The sequence below is a fragment of the Scyliorhinus torazame genome, chromosome 1, assembly GCF_047496885.1.
Source record: "Scyliorhinus torazame isolate Kashiwa2021f chromosome 1, sScyTor2.1, whole genome shotgun sequence".
In the NCBI taxonomy this organism is placed as follows: Eukaryota; Metazoa; Chordata; class Chondrichthyes; order Carcharhiniformes; family Scyliorhinidae; genus Scyliorhinus; species Scyliorhinus torazame.
In genome coordinates this window covers 178,140,297-178,155,844 of record NC_092707.1, presented here as the reverse complement: position 1 = coordinate 178,155,844, position 15,548 = coordinate 178,140,297, and the positions used below count along the sequence as shown (strand labels likewise).

Below are 15,548 nucleotides of genomic sequence, written 5' to 3'. Positions count from 1 at the left end.
GTGTGTATATGTATGGGTGTGTGTTGAGGATGGGGGAACGTTAAAGTGGGAGATTAGGAATTAGATAATAGTTAACTAGTTGTATTTGTTGCACATTTCATTGTTGTTCTTGTTATAAATGAAAAGTAATTGTGTTTAAACTTACAAACCTGGTGACTTTAATTATTGGCCAGCCAAGGGCCAAAGACTTCGGGTATTATTCTAAGAATTATTGGTTAATTCAATTGTGTTGTGACTCCGGGTCAAGGGGAACTGGAATTGATGGAATCCTAGATCAGGGTGTCGTAAGACTGGTAGTACACTCAGCAGAGGGACAAGGTTTGTGCATGGCTAGCATCTAGAAAGGTCTTGTTCTCATTCGGGATCCAGGTCAAGTGGGCATCAAGTCTCCAGATCCCAAAGCCGCAGCCACAATCACCGATCCCTGTTCCATTCTCCTTCACATTCGAAGAAGAGAGGTTGGTCCCGAACTCCCATGAGGTCCACGTCCAGATCTCTAATTCGAAAAGCCCTTCAAGGGAAAGTCGAGTCGCTTCAGAAAGTTCTCAGAAGAGACCAAGTTCTAGAGAAGACGATTGAAATGGAAAGACTTTGTGACTAGCATAGCAAATGCCCTTGTCATCTGACCACATGTAGCTAATCCTAGATGTGTTAGTGTCCTTTTACATGCATGCATTCCACAGAAAAGTGTTACTACTGTTCACTTAGCACGAGTAAATGTTATTCATTAATTGTTGTGAATAAACTGTATAGCATGTTCGATGGAACCTCCTCATTAACTGGCAGGGTTCAGTAAAAACATTTGCATTTCTTTGTATTAAATTTTACACGTTTATCGCAGTACAGAGATTCCAGGCGGGATTCACTCAGCCCACGCCGTGCCGGAGAATCACCGGGCCGGGCGCGAATCGCACGACACCGCCCTGGCGGCGGTCCGCCGATTCTCCGGAGAGCGGAGAATCGCCGCCATTGGCTCCGGCGCGGTCGGCGCAGTGCTAGTCAGCCCCCCCCCCCAGCGATTCTCCACCCGAGATGGGACGAGCAGCCGTAAAAAAAATCCGAGTCCCGCCGGCGCTGTCCACGTGTTGTCTTATCCGGTGGGACCTCGGCGTTCTTCCATCCGGTGGTGGCCTGGTAGGGGGGGAGGGAGGGTCCGACCTCGGGGCAGGGTGGCCTCAGCTGTGGCCTGGCCCGCAATCAGGGCCTAGTGATCGGCGGGCCAACCTCTCAGGCTGGGGGCCTCATTTGCTCCGCGCCGGCCCCTGTAGCCCTACACCATGTTGCGTTGGGGCCGGCGCGGGGAAGGGAGCCACTGCACATGTGCGCAACTGCGCCGGTTGCACTGCGCATGCGTGCATTGGCGCCGATCGCAGTGCGCATGCGCAGACCCGCGGCGCCCATTTGACACCGGCATCGGCAGCTGGAGCAGAGTGGGTCACTCAGTTGCCGTGCTGGCCCCCTGTAAGGCTCAGAATTGCTGCTCCTGGGGGCCTGTTTGACGGCCTTAACGCACAGTGTGAAAAAGTGGAAACAGATTCAAGTTCCATTGAAACAAGTTCATTGAATAAAGTACTCAAAACCATGAATAGATCATCTGTGTTCATGGAAACAATGGGTCAACAGTGTGCCGTGGAATTGTTTATCTCATTGAAGTGCGCTGTGTAACTGAAAAGTTCGGGAACCACTGGCCTGGGCTACTGCTCTGACAAGGTCTCGCAGGTGCGACCATTGACCATTGGGCATTGAGTTAATCTGGCATCCAGAATGAGCAATCATGCTCATTTAAATATTCAAATCTGGATCATACCCAGTGAGGGTGAGATCCAGATTGCTCCTCTCCGGAGTTTCCATTGAATCAAGCGAGACGTTTTGAGCGTCACGAATCTCATGAGTGGCCTCTCGCAAAAGGCAACTGTCTCGTCCTCACACTAGTCAAGACAGGTGTGACGAGGCCGCTGAATCACGTCAATGGATAATGCGATATATTTGTGTATTTTTCTTAGAACCACTTAATATTTGCTGAGGTTTGAGCCTTTTTTTTACATAATCTTCTGCAGTAAAAACAGACTGGATTCAAAAAGTACCATAGGACATGATAGTACAGAAAAAGGCTATCATGTCCAGTTAGCTTTGCTCTAGCCAGAAGCCAAAGCCATTTCAAGGTCGTGACCTAAGTCTGACTTTCGAGTCCCCGCATGGGAGACCTTCCTGCGGGTAACCAATTAAGAGGCTATCTTGAAGTGTATTCTCAGTTCCTGAGGTTGCAGCTCCAATCAGAGGCCCTGCAGTCTTGGAAGGATGACAGCTCTACCCCCGGAGTTGGGCTATGCCACTGTAGGTAGGACAAGATGAGGCCACCTCCACCTTGCATCCCCTGAAGGCTCTGGGTTTGTTTAAAAAAAGACTCACAGTTGTGGGGCAACCCCAGAGAGGGGAAATCCCTCCTAAATGGCCACAACTATAGCCCACTGATAGCCTTTCCTCCAGTGAGGGTGGTGGGGGAGGGGGGAGATGGTGGAGGGTGAAGTGATTGTAGAAGGCCTTGCAGGCTCCTCCATGCACCTCCGGTACCTGCCGGGCTTGGCCTCAGTTGGGAGCCCTTCCTGGCCTAATCAGAGCACAAGTGGACACTTAATGATGGAGGTTGACGACCTGTCATTGCGGGATGCGGTCATACATTCAGAGGTTCATAAGATATAGGAGCAGAACTAGGCCATTTGGCCCATTGAGGATGCTCTGCCATTTAATCATGGCTGATCTGTTCCTCATCCCCATTCTCCTGCCTTCTCCCTGTAACCCCGGATCTTCTTATTAATCAAGAAATCCCCTTATTGATCATGAACACAATATTTGTGCTTGGGGTGCTGTTACCTACAGTGCTACAGACCAAGAGTGGATGGAGGAATCAGCCAGAGTAGTTCTTTCTTAGAACACATGAACTAGGAATAGGAGCAGGCAATTTAGCCCCTCCACGGTTCGATACGATCATGGCTGATCTCATCCTGGCCTTAACTCCACCATCCTGCCCGTTCTCCTTAACCGTTCAATCCATTACCAATTAAACATCTGTCTGACTCCTGTCACTGACCAAACAAAAACTTCTTTGAAATTCCACCTGGTGTTGCTCCATAGAACTGGGAAGATTCCACCGTTCCTGAGTAATCCCAATGAAATACCAATTATGGATGGAGTGTAGATTAGAAATGCAGTGAAAACAAACTAGAAACAAAAGGTGCATTTAAAAAATATTAATTGTTAAGGAATGTGGGCTTCGTTAGCTCGGCCAGCATTTGTTACCCATCCCTAATTGTTCTTGAGAAGGTGGTGGTGAGCTGCCTTCTTGAACCGCTGCTGACCATGTGCGATAGGTACACCACTCTGTTATTAGGGAGGGAGTTCCAGGATTTTAACCCAGCGATAATGAAAGAACGGCGATACATTTCCAAGTCAAGATGGGAACTTCCAGGTAGTGATGTTCCCATGTATCTGCTGCCCCTGTTCTTCTAGACGGTTGTGGTTGTGGGATTGGAAAGTGCTGCCTTGGTGAGTTCCTGCAATGCATCTTTAAGGTGGTACACACTGCTGGTACTGTACGTCGGTGGTGGAGGCAGTGAATGTTTGTGGAAGGGTGCCCATCAAGCGGACTGCTTGGTCCTGGATGGTGTCGATCTTCTTGAGTGCTGTTGGGGCTGCACTCATCCAGACAAGTGGGCAGTATTCCATCACATTCCTGACCTGGGCCTTGTAGGTGGTGGACAGGCTGTGGGGAGTCAGATATGGCCAGTCCAGTTCAGTTTCTGAGCGTGACAAGAAATTATATTGGGACGATCCATTTCATTACCATTTGCCCCAGAAAGTGATTGATTTCTTCTGATTTCAATGTAGTTAAGTTAAAAATAATCTGCTTAATAATTAGTCAGAAGATCCTAATTAATAATTGGACACTTGTAAAGATGTATGAATTTATTCTGATATGATTTAAATTTCCATGAAAATGTTTGAGTTCTTTTGTGAGATCATTTCTGAAATCTTCCTCTTATTCTTATCCTCAGGGTTACACACCCCATCTCATCTCTCACTTCCTGTCTATATAGATATTTCTGAATTCACATAGCTAGTAAGGGGTCTTGCCCTTAGTGCTGCTGCCCTTAATGATCTAGGCATTAAGAGGATAGAAAATAATGGGGCAAATCATTGATTTTTGTAATATGTGGGATAGGCAAGTGAGGCTTCTGATCGGCAGTATGAACTTCAGGCATTACCCAAGTTGTTTCATTTCAGAAGTTACTTTTTTGAATATTTTTACTTATTAAGATACATCAGCACTAAGGAATTAAACATTTCAAATTTTATAGTAGATTTGTTCTACGTGGTTCTGAGGAAGAGTCATGTTGAACTCTAAATTTTAACTCTGTTTCTCTCTCCTCAGATGTTACCAGATCTGCTGTGTTTATCCAGCATTTTCCGTTTTTACCTCAGATCTCCAGCACCCGCAGTATTTTGCTTTAATATTATTCTGCTACGTAGTGCAACACGGTGGCACAGTGGTTAGTGTTGTTGCCTCATGGCGTCGAGGTCCCGGCTCTGGGTCACTGTCCAGTTTGCACATTCTCCCCGTGTGTGCGTGGGTTTTGCCCCCACAACCCAAAGATTTGCAGGTTAGGAGAATTGACCATGCCTATTACCCCTTAATTGGAAAAAATGAATTGGGTACTCTAATTTTTTTTTTTTTAATATTCTACTACGTGATATCAGGCTCACCTGATAGACCAAAGTCCCTCTTCACTGTTCTATCAAATTCCAGGTTAACTTCCCAATGAAACCAGGCCAAAAGATTCATCTGTGCAAAGAACTTGTCCAACCCCACTGCGGGACTGCCAACTCTGTTAAAGCGCAGGACCAGTATTCAGTTCCATTCATTAGCATTGCCATGAGAGATACATCAGCCATAAGGTGCTGTCACAGACCTTCAAGTTATCGTCATCAATTGCAGCACCATCTCACCTCCAACTCATGTCACACCTACACATGCAGCGCGCCCACTATGAGAAATTATCATTATTTTAAAATAATTGTTCAGCGTGTGCTATGTATAATAGATAATATCTGACAATTATTTTTGGACTGTAAATCAATCTTAGAGTTGTGCGAATATTCATTATCTGTTTGATGGCACCATTTTATAGTTAATGATGTTATCAAGAACTCTCAATTGAATTGATGGTTTGTAAATCACTGCCAGGTTTCTATTATCCTCTGATAACTTGCTCCTGGGGTGCCAAAATATTATTTTTCATATGTAACCAAAAACTGTTGATGCTAAAACCTTATTAAACTCGCACTTTCGTTTCCACTGTGGCTTAATTATTCAATTGTAATTTACGGTGCTCACTTAGATGACCTTCACGTTTTTAAAGTTATTTTGACGGTAGGTCATACTCACATTTGGTTTATTTATTCTTTGCTTTTTTTTTGTCGTCACCAGTGAGCTGCAACTTACAATCTGTGAGCAGAAGATCTTTTATTCATCAGAGCCCAATATAAAACAGTGGCTTCTGTGTAAAGTTGCTTTCTTATTGGAATCCTTTATTGAGTAACACAGGCCTTGGCTTCCAGCTGCTGAGGCAAAATGAGCATTATCTCATTGTAATAATGCAATTCTGTCATCTTCTTATTATCAGCATGATAAAAGATGAAATATTCACAGATGCTGCCCTTCTAACCTGATCACAGCTTGATATTGCAGGCTGAAAATGAGTTTTATAAGCTTTAATATACTCCTCTGCTGAGTGACCTCTGAAATTAAACATTATTACAGAGCGGATATTTAAAAAGCAGGGCACAAATTACATCAAAATGAAAATATTAAGGAATATTAAGAATATATTGAGTGGTTCTCATTGCTTTTGGAGGTGTATATGGTATATTACGGGCAGTGCCACTAACAGCACAAATAAACAGCATTGCAAATAGCCTGCGTAGAGATCCTTATATATATATAATTACACTATATTAGGCTGTTGAGATGAATATTTTTTGCCTATTTAGGAAAAAACAACAGTTGCAATAAGATTCCACTGAAAGATACTGGAGGGTAACAAAGGTTTGTTTTGTTAAAGAATATCTTCATGTTGTCAGTGAAGTTTATATATACATGAGCTGGGAATAGCATAAAATATATTTTAACAGTCATGACTCCAAGTTGAACGCACAATTACAGAGGACGGCATGACCTGATTTTATATTTGTGGCTTTGAAAATTTGGATCACAAAGTATTCTTCCATCACCTATTGTGCATTTTGAAAAATAATAACCTACAAATAATTCTGTATATTATCGTGCAAACATAGCGAGCGTTTATGTCAAATTCATGTGTTCAGTCTGCTTATGAAAGCATCAACTCATTCAGAATAAATGGGTTAACGATCGATTTAAAGTAATTTGAGATGAATGCATAGACTTTATTCCATAATATTGCAACGTAATTACTAATATATCTTTAGTTGTTTATTGACCGTTATATTGACCATGTCTCAAAAACAATTGTGATTATACACCATGTAATGGTTTGGTAGGTGTATCGTGCTGATTGTATGTCATTATCACATGAACTAAAATGATTGAATTCCATTTTGAAGATATTCGGTAAATTTTAATAAACACTGTTGCAGGGAAATTGCAATCGAAAAAAACATCAATTATACCAAACTTATTTTACACCACCATGAGTTTAAATGCATTCACAGCAATCTTTTCTTTCTTTAAGAATTTCTCATGGATAATATATGCAGATCTATTCTTTAAATATTTCATGAAATACCTAATAGAACATCCTTTATAAAATGCAGCTATACATAGCAATATAAAATACAACACTCAATTTATGATTGCCCACACCGTATCCTAACCATCTTAGTTACTATAGATTCCAATTCACTAAATATCGCAATTACTATAGATCCATATTCTCTAACCATTTCATGGATATTTCCTAACTATCTCCCAGACAATATAGATCATATTCTCTAACAGTTGTCATTATTATAGAGTCCTACTATCTAACCATCTCACATGACTGGATTCCATTCTCTATACTTTGGCCATCTCAACTACTGCAGATACCTTTCATCAAACTGTTTGAGTTGTTACAAATTCCCGTACTCAAATCATTTAAATTATTACAATTCATGAGAGGAAGGGAAGCAGTTCAACTTATTTTAATTCATCCATCCAGAATAACCTAATCTTCTCCCCATTGTAGAATCCAATTGTTTCTTAAAAGATTCCAGACTCTTTGCCTCCACCAGTCGGTCCAGCTGTCAATTCCATACATTGAGAAAGAATTTCATGAAAGTAATCGAAAAATGAGCTTTCACTAGTTTGAGCCTGTGTCCACTTTTTCTACTTCTGCAACTTCAGTTGAAATAATTAATGATTGCTACCAGTTCCAGTTATGATAATTCCCAAGGCTCCAACCATCCCACTTATTATAGTTCCTTACAATGTAGCCAAATCATTAAGTATAGATGGCCACAAACTGCTTATGTGAGATATGTTGCAATGTGTTTTGTTTTTGTAATGCACACTAAAGTCATATTCATCATTTTAAACATGAACTGTATTCAGAGTTGAAATTTCTGGAACTGCCCATTCTAAAAATGGGCATTAAAATGCTGCTGAGATGGCTGCCGAGGGTTAGATGACTTTTGCAATTTCCGCATTGAAGATTAAAAAGTATCTCAAGTCTCTGGAAATTTCATCATTGAATGACGATGGTTGGGGTGACCAATCTTGAATTAACATACCAAGACAAAACCATTTGTCTTTTCTAGCACAGTGTTTGCACTGTTGCTTCACAGCGCCAGGGTCCCAGGTTTGATTCCCGTCTTGGGTCACTGTCTGTGTGGAGTCTACATGTTCTCCACGTGTCTGTGTGGGTTTCCTCTGGGTGCTCTGCTTTCCCCCCACAAGCCCCGAAAGACGTGCTTGTTGGGTAATTTGGACATTCTAAATTCTCCCTCAGTGAACCCAAACAGGCGCCGGAATGTAGCTGCTAGGGGCTTTTCACAGGAACTTCATTGCAGTGTTAATGTAAGCCTACTTGTGACAATAAAGATTATTATTATTTTTGGAATTCACACCTCCTAATGTTTGTGAACTATCACAACTCAAAATCAATGAACTCCCAGGCCCATTTACTCCAAGCGCGATACTTAACAATTAGAGCTGCAGAAATTAGTTCATTCATAAGCATGTGAGAATGGACACCACGGGCGGGATTCTCCGCAATCGGCGCGATGTCCGCCGACCGGCGCCAGAAACGGCGCGTATCAGTCCGTCACCGCGCCGCCCCAAAGGTGCGGAATTCTCCGCATCTTGAGGGGCCACGCCCTCACCTTGAGGGGCTAGGCCCCCGCCGGACTGATTTCCACCCCGCCAGCTGGCGGGAAAGACCTTTGGTGCCCCACCAGCTGGCGCGGAAATGACTTTGCCATGCGGCGCATGCGCGGGAGCGTCAGCGGCTGCTCACGGCATCCCCGCGCATGCGCAGTGGAGGGGGTCTCTTCCGCTTCCGCCATAGTGGAGACCACGGCGAAGGCGGAAGGAAAAGAGTGCCCCCACGGCACAGGCCAGCCCGCGGATCGGTGGGCCCCGATCGCGGGCCAGGCCACTGTGGGGGCACCCCCCAGAGCCAGATCGCCCCGCGCCCCCCCCAGGATCCCGGAGCCCGCCCGCGCTGCCTTGTCCCGCCGGTAAGAGAGGTGGTTTGATTCTCGCCAGCGGGACAGGCATTACAGCAGCGGGACTTCAGCCCATTGCGGGCCAGAGAATCGCCGGGGGGGGGGGACCGCCAACCGGCGCGGCGCGATTCCCACCCCCGCCGAATATCCGGTGCCGGAGAATTCGGCAACCGGCGGGGGCGGGATTCACGCCAGCCCCCGGCGATTCTCCGACCCCCCGCCCCACCTGTCCCCCTTCAGCACTGTAAATTCTATGAAATTGTGTAGCAATGGCTTCAAAAGTCAAATCATTCTGGGTGGACAATAGAAGTGTGGATCATATTGTCATTTTCACAGTAACTTCATTTGAAGCCTACTTGTGACAATAAGCAATTTTCATTTCATTTCATTTTGATTTAATCAAAATTGCCTTCAGATAACAAATCTTACTTATCCAAGCATCGTGAATAAACCAGTTAATCTGAAAATAAAAAGTAAGAAGCAGCAGTGGCATCGGTGCCTTAAAACTGGAGACTGCAACTTCATGACATTTCTAAGTCTGTTCTTTTTCTAGTCCACCAGAACAGAAAATGAACATCCAAGAAACTAACTTTGCAACCTGCTGGAGGTCCACTTCTTCGAGGAAATCCTGCAACAATTTTGATAAACGACTTTGATTATTGAATTCACATAGCTACACTTCAAGAGTGTAAAATAACCTCTTCTTCAAAAGGCCTGCACCCAGGTGAGCCAATTGTATGATTTATGAACTATTCCTTTGTTTGTAACATGTAAAATTGCACTATCTTCTTTAAATGTATTTTCCTCCAGTGCGTGCCTGTATGAGGATGTGCAAGTGGTGAGTGAATGAACTTTTTGAAGTGAACGTGTGAATAAATTACCCTATTTGTTTAAACCTGCAAAAACCTTGCTGCTGAATAATAAATTAACCATACATTCAGGGGCTAAGAAACACACACATTTTCCTTTTCAAAAAACACACTGATTATGGACACTAAGGGAAGGACACAGGAGTTTCAGTTCTCAATCAGCCCATCTGTAATAGTATTATACACACTGAATTGTGAATGTCATTTTGTTTGTTATATTATATATACAAGCAGTAAAATGCCTAAATTTAAGCAGAACTAAAAATGCCTTTTTAATTTACAGCCATGTTTCTGCTTGGACTTGGCCGAATTTAAATTGTAGCAGAGCTGAAAATCGAGCCCACTGAATAAGCCATGGTTCCTGGGTTATCAATGGCTGAGAATCAGGTTAAATAATATCAAATTTATTTAATCCAAGTTCATCAATGTATATTGATAATCCTCCTGATCTAACATTGTCTTAATGTTGTCCTTTCAAATTTTTCACATTGTCCTTCAAGTGGAATCCAAATTTTATTGCAATATTTGTGGACTATTTTGCGATTTGGGGGAGGGGGAGGGGAGAGGCAGATGCTGAATTCTCCTCTTTGTGAGAATAATCCAGTAGGATGCGAGTTCCACAAGTTCCAAAACCACTGCAACCCCCAAATATCCCCCTGAGTCAGGGGTCATTAGAACATAAAACATAGAACAGTACAGCACAGTACAGGCCCTTCAGCCCACGATGTTGTGCCAACCATTTATCCGAATCTAAGATCAACCTAACCTACACCCCTTCAATTTACTGCTGTCCATGTGCCTGTCTAAGAGTCGCTTAAATGTCCCTAATGGCACTGATTGTACCACCACCCGCTGACAGTGCATTCCAAACCCCCACCACTCTCTGTTTAAAGAACCTACCTCTGACATCTCCCCGATACCTTCCTCCAATCACCTTAAAATTATGTCCCCTCGTGACAGCCATTTCCACCCTGGGGAAAAGTCCCTGGCTATCCACTCTATCCATGCCTTTCATCACCTTGTACACCTCTATCAAGTCACCTCCTTGCCTTCTTCGCTCCAGTGAGAAAATCCTTAGCTCACTCAACCTTTCTTCATAAGACATGCCCTCCAGTCCAGGCAGCATCCTGGTAAATCTCCTCTGTACCCTCTCCAAAGCATCCACATCCTTCCGATAATGAGGCGACCAGAACTGGACACAATATTCCAAGTGTGATCTAACTAAGGTTTTATAAAGCTGCAGTAAAACCTCACGGCTCTTAAACTCAATCCCCCTGTTAATGAAAGCCAACACACCATACGCCTTCTTATCATTTGGGTGGCAACTTTGAGGGATCTATGTATGTGGAACCCAAGATCCCTCTGTTCCTCCACACTTCCAAGAATCCTGCCTTGAACCCTGTATTCAGCATTCAAATTCGACCTTCCAAAATGAATCACTTCACATTTATCAAGGTATTAGTTATACTGGGTAGCCTCTTGAAAGAATCATCACCACCAAGCAAGAGACTGGTGCTGCAAGACAGGAAAATCACTGGGTCAAGAGCATGCAACGAGCGACATTGAAGAGATAACAAAGGTTTGAGAAATGGGATACGCTAATGCATGAGGTGGCTGATGGCTTCAGTCATGCATTAGACTCTTGAGAGAAGAGGTTGGATCACCATCCTTAGGAGCAACTCTGTAACCTGTTTAGATGTGGTACCAATAAACAAGAGATAAGCAGATACCAGAGTGTGTCAACAGTCTGTCTCCTAACCAAGTGCCACACCTAGAGTCCAAGATAGAAAGACCATCCCAGAACAGTCACAAGAATCCTAAATAAAATTCCAAGGTTTTTTTTCAGCCTTGGCTAAATCTAAGGCCTTAGAAGGTGAATAAATTAGAATATTATGAAGGGAAATAAATTATTGAATAAACTAATTCAGTGAGAAATTAAAGCACACATGTTTGGCAGGACAGGTGGTGCATCATGGTTGCAACATGTGGGAGCTCCTGGATACCACTGTGATCCAGGACAAGCATGTCTGTAGTAAGCATTTACGGCTTGAGGAGCTTCAGCTCAGAGTCATTGAGGTGGAGGCTGAGCTGCAGACACTGGGACACATCAGGGAGGGAGAGAGTTACCTGGATACTTTGTACCAGGAGGGAGTAACACTCCTTATGATAGGGTCTTCAGATTTGGAAGATGATCATGGTCAGGACTGTTAGTGCAGCTGAGGCAGCTAAGGAGATCCATAGGGCAGGAGTGCAGAAATATCAATCTTGCAATTGTCAAACAGAGTTTAGGTTATTTTGAAGGGTGGATGAGCTAAGTGGCCTAATGATTGTGGTACAGGAAGCCATTCGAGTAGGGGTGAACACAAGGGAATGTAGTGGTAGCAGAGAACAGAGAACAGAGAACACTCTACAGGTGTGGTACAGCAGAAATGGAAAAGTATTTTTTAAAGCAAAACAATGTTTATTCTATGAGCTCAAGTTAACCTTTCTAAAACATACAGTGAACATCTTAGCAACCATTAATTCAAATACAACCCCCAAAGAATACAACACTAAGTAATCCTTAATAACTTCCCAAACAGCATCCAGAAGACAAAAGAGCGAGAGTCCAGGCTGCTAGGGTTTAAGACATTGACTAAGGGCTGCAGAGGAACTTAAGTAGAAGGGGAAGGATCCAGTAGTTGTGGCCCATGTAGGTACCAATGACATTGATACAATGAGGAAGGAAGTTCTGCGTAGTCAGTATGAGGAGCCAGGCGCCAAATTAAGAAGCAGAACCTCAAACCATTTCTGTATTATTACCTGAGCAACATGGAAATTGTGATGTGGAGATGCCGGCGTTGGACTGGGGTGGGCACAGTAAGAAGTTTTACAACAGGTTTAATTGAAATCACAGCTTCCGGAGCATAGCTCCTTCATCAGGTGACTTTAATCTGATGTGGTACATGGAAATTGGAATTGGACAAATAAGATTAGAGAAATGAATGTGTGACTCAAAGACTGGTGTGGAAGAAGAGGATTCCGGTTCATGGGGCACTGGTTCCAATATTGCAGTGTTATGGGCCAGGGTTCAGAGAACCCCAAAGTGTATCATGGAGTTCACCTGGCCCACAACTTTTAATAGATTGTGGTATGGGGAGCACACAGCTCACTCTACAGGTGTGGTACAGCAGAAATGGAAAAATATTTTTTAAAGCAAAACAATGTTTATTCTATGAGCTCAACTTAACCTTTCTAAAACATACAGTGAACATCTTAGCAACCATTAATTCAAATACAACCCCCAAAGAATACAACACTAAGTAATCCTTAATAACTTCCCAAACAGCATCCAGAAGACAAAAGAAATACCTTTTAACAGAAGCACATTAGGTTTACATTCACTACCGAGAACATTTATAATTCTGAATTCACCAAATGATCAAGAGATAGTCTTTTCAGGGCAGAGAGATCAACAGTACACCTGCTCTGCCTGGGTTCAGCTCCAACACTGAAAACGAAACAGAAACACACTCTTCAGCAAAAAGCCTAAAACAAAAGTTAAAAGCTGACAGAGAGCCCAGCTCCATCCACACTCTGTCATCACTGATAAACATCCATTTCTTAAAGGTACATTTCTTAAACACGTATTTCTTAAAGGTATTCTCACATGACACCTCCCCCCAAGAAAAAAAAATAAACCATCAACTTCAAGGTGATTTCATTTTTCACCTTTTCACTATCCTTTAAGAAATGCACACAGTAAATATACTTTTTTGTTTCAAAAAACAACACACGGAGACAGGTATAATAATATAATCCATTTTTTCCCCGTTCTTCTTCCAACTGAAAATGAATCTGTACTGTTGGGATGGTCTACACATGAACCATATTGGAGCTGATGTTCTACTGAGCTGTATAACTAGGGAAGTAGAGAAAGTTTCAAACTAAATAATGGGAACAAGGAATCAAATTTGGGAAGATGTGGTAAATCAAAGAGTAGAGACAAGACAAAAGAGAAAGGTTCTAATATGAGAAATGTTATGGACGCCTGGTCAGCACTCAACAATGGCTAAGATACTGAACCAGATGCTTACTGTGCTTCACAGTGCCAGGGTCCCTGGTTCGATTCCCGGCTTGGGTCACTGTCTGTGAGGAGTCTGCACGTTCACCCTGTATCTGCGTGGGTTTCTTCTGGATGATCCGGTTCCTCCCACAAGTCCTGAAAGAAGTGCTTTTAGGTAATTTCGACGTTCTGAATACTTCCTCTGGGTACCCATCAGGCACCGGAGATTTGGTAACTTCATGACTTCCGGATCATTCGAATAGTAGTCGATTATAAGGACATAATCACGACCATTGAAGTGAAACAAATCAATTTCAACCTTTGCCCATGGAGATGTCTCCAATGCATGTTGTAGTTTTTCCTTGCATTGAGCAGGTTGAAATTTCTGACATGTTTCGCATCCAAGTATATATCAGTGATGTCTCGATTGATACCCGGCCAATGCACAGCTTGTCTCACTCTTCTCTTGCATTTGAAAAATGCTTATTGTCACAAGTAGGCTTCAATGAAGTTACTGTGAAAAGCCCCTAGTCGCCACATTCCGGCGCCTGTACGGGGAGGCTGTTACGGGAATTGAACCATGCTGCTGACCTGCCTTGGTCTGCTTTCAAAGCCAGTGATTGAGCCCTGTGCTAAACATACCTCTAATAACCTTGAGATGTGTTCTTCCCTTGTAGATGACCAAATGATTATATCATCCACATATACACGTACACCTTCAATACCCTCAATCATCTGTTCCATCACACGATGGAAAATCTCGGAAGCTGAGATGATCCCAAATGGCATCCTGTTAAAACAGTACCTACCAAAAGGTGTGTTGAAAGTACATCACTTTCTACTGGATTCATCAAGTTGCATCTACCAGAATCCTCTGGAGGCATCCGTTTGGAAAAGATTCTAGTGTTAGCCATTTTGCTAGTGATTTCCTTTCTCTTGGGAATGGTATAGTACTCGCTCTTAATATTTTTGTTAAGATCTTTGGGGTTTCTGCATATCCTCAGATCACCAGAAGGTTTCTTCACACAAACCATGGAGCTGACCCAGTCAGTCGGTTCTGTGATTCTTGATATAATGCCTTGATGTTGTTATCTTGCCAGTTCAAGTTTCAATCTCTCTCGAAGTGGAGCAGGAACTCTTCTCGGCGGGTGTACCGCAGGTTTGGCATCCGGCCGTAACAGAATTTTGTAACGGTGGGGAAGAGTACCCATGCCTTCGAAGGCTTCTGGAAAATTATCCAGAATCCCTTGAATGTCGCCTTAAATAATTGGTTGAGATGAATTTGCACTGTAAATCCTCTGAATTATGTGTAAATTCTTGCAGGCTTGCGCCCTAAGAGTGAAGACTTGTTTGAAACAACAATCTCAAATCTTAGAGAAATCGTTATATCATTATTGGTAACTAACAAGTAGCAAGATCCCATTGATGTGATTACATTGCGATTGTAGTCACAAAGTTGACAAGCTGATTGGCCGATTTTCGGAGTTTGTTTTAGCTTTGTGAAGTCAAGCTTATTAAGCAAATTGGCAAAAGTGTCAGTATCCAGCTTAAAGTTGATTGGATAATCATTGACTTGCAATACGGTGTTCCATTCCATATCAGTGTTCATGGAGTGGACTATCTTGAGAGGTGATGATACTTCAGTGGTTCTATAATACTTCTCAATGATGTCAACAAAGAACAAGTCTTCCAAAGAATAAGCGTCTGTATTATTGGAAAAAATTTCTTCAAAACCTTCTTCCTTAGAATCTACACTTCTAGTATTAATCTGTCTTGACTTTGACTTCGCAGATTTAAATGTGTGTGTGGATCTGCACTTGTTTGCCACATTATGAGCAGAGCATTCCTCGAGCAGGCATTTTTTTTGATAGTGGGCAGTTCCACACCTTCCA

The 15,548-nt window shown here is 42.9% G+C and overlaps 1 long non-coding RNA gene across 1 annotated transcript in view; it reads left to right on the top strand.

The window, feature by feature from the left end:
* The window catches only part of LOC140429897 (uncharacterized), a 125,145-nt gene extending 115,157 nt beyond the window's left edge, over window positions 1–9,988 (top strand). Inside the window, exons 2-3 of the long non-coding RNA XR_011949235.1 lie at window positions 9,296–9,466; window positions 9,895–9,988. This is a non-coding gene — a long non-coding RNA (uncharacterized lncRNA). The remainder of the gene's footprint in view (window positions 1–9,295; window positions 9,467–9,894) is intronic.
* The last annotated feature ends 5,560 nt before the right edge of the window (window positions 9,989–15,548 follow it).